Genomic DNA, 2,074 nt, shown 5'->3' on the forward strand with positions numbered 1-2,074 from the left:
TGAGGGGATGCCGATATCGGGGGCGGCCGAGTGAGCGTGACGTGCGGTGTGTGGGGGCTGTGCGGGGTGCCGGGCCACACGCGCGATGGTTTTCCAGCAGGCAGAGGAAGTTCGGAGAGCCGGGAATGTCTTGTGGCAGATAGGCAGCTGCTTCGGAGAGCAGGCAAATAGGTGCTGCTTGTCTGACAGCTGAAATGCGTGTCGTGTTCCTGGCAGCTGGTGCTGGAAGATCAGTGACATACGTGTAGCAAAGCAAGATGAGCGATCGCGATAGGTGATGGTTTGACTGCTATCTGTGCGTGCAACGGTGGCTCCTGCCTGGCAAAATGGGGTGGATATGTTTCTTTCACACTGCTGACAAAAGGTGCCTTTACGCAGACCTTTGTGTTGTTTTTTTTTCTACCACCACTTCTATTCCTATGCTAAACTAAGGAGCTACATGTTTTTCACACAGAGGGTGGTGACATGCTGGAACAGGTTGCCCAAGGAGGTTGTGGGTGCCCCATCCCTGCAGGCATTCAAAGCCAGGCTGGATGTGGCTCTGGGCAGCCTGGTCTGCTGGTTGGCGACCCTGCACATAGCAGGGGGTTGGAACTGGATGATCATTGTGATCCTTTTCAACCCAGGCCATTCTATAATAAAAGAGACAAAGACTTCTCCAAATGGGATAGCTGCATAAGCAGGCAGAGCATGTTTTGTAGGCCTATTGTTTTTGATTATTTTTCAAGGCTGTCAATTGCCGTGGGTTGCACCACAGTGTTTTTCTTAATCGTTGTCTGCCTCTGAATCTGGTTTGGTTTTAGTGATGTTGTGGTGGTGTTTCAGTTCTAAATAAAATGAATGCTACTTTTCACATCAGAAGTGGTTTGCAGCCCTTTTTGGTTCATAGACCTATTGTGTTTTCCTGAGGTTGTGTACATTTCTTAATGAATTGCAACTCAACAGGTTGGTTTCTTAAATCTTTTTTACATCTCAGGAGGCCCTTAGAAATAATACATGGACCTTACTGTTGATTTTGCTGATACTTTTCTGCTGTCTTATTGCAAATGGTTTAATTCTTGGCACTTAAAGCAGCACCAAATACAGAAGAGCAAAAAGTAAAGAACTACACTGTTCCCCAAAGTTTTCTCTTGATGATGTACATATGTTTGTTTTTTTTTCATGTGTTATTGTAAGGTTCAGAAGCCGTGATAAGATACTCTTAGGACATCCGTAGGCATCTCTGCATAATCTCCCCTGGCTTGGGTCCTGCTTCTGTAAACTGACACGTTCCACACAGGTGCCAAAGCTGTTTGAATGAATTGATACCAGCTGGTGTTCAGGGGTTGATAATGGCTTGTAATCCTAGCATTCTGGCTACTCTGAAACACTTTCTTTCTGGGATAAATATGTACGTTTCATGTGTATTTGGTTTTGTATTTGCAAGAGATTCCCCCCCCCCAAAAAAAAAACAAAACCGATTACTTTCTGTGCACATCCCTGGATGCGGGTTGCCTGTAGTCGCGCTGAGAAGTTTGCTAAGCTGGGTCACTTGAATTGAAAGAGTGCCCTCTGGTGACATCTGCGTTTAGAGCGCGGGTTAAAAAAATGCTCCTGCTGATCTGAGCTCCAATGCTCCTCCAACCGGAGCTGAAGCTTTATCCTGCATTGAAACGCTCAGGTGCATGTCTGAGTGAGGCAGTCGCTTGTAAATACACGTGGGAGATAAGATGTACAGCAGTCACTTGGAGTCTGTTGCCCATCTTGTGAAATACTCTAACTGGTATTTTGCCTGCGTTTTTGAGGAGCCGTGTTGGATTCCTCAGTTCATGGGGTGAGGAGACTCTTGATGAGCTCATTGTGTTTACTGTCAGTGGTGTTGTTTTCCTGCTGATAGTCCTGATTTTGTGCAAAAGTTTTGGAGAGATCTTTTGTTTTTCTGCACTTATCTTCTTGGTGACTGTAGAGATCAGAATCCCTCAGTGTGGATGTGTTACTGGTCATGGTACTGCTCAGCACCAGTAAACAAGCATGAAGATGTACAGCTAACTCCCTAGCTTCAGCTACATGCATGAACTTAGGTGTTAAACAATTA

This window comes from Meleagris gallopavo, chromosome 10 (assembly GCF_000146605.3).
Source record: "Meleagris gallopavo isolate NT-WF06-2002-E0010 breed Aviagen turkey brand Nicholas breeding stock chromosome 10, Turkey_5.1, whole genome shotgun sequence".
Classification (NCBI taxonomy): Eukaryota; Metazoa; Chordata; class Aves; order Galliformes; family Phasianidae; genus Meleagris; species Meleagris gallopavo.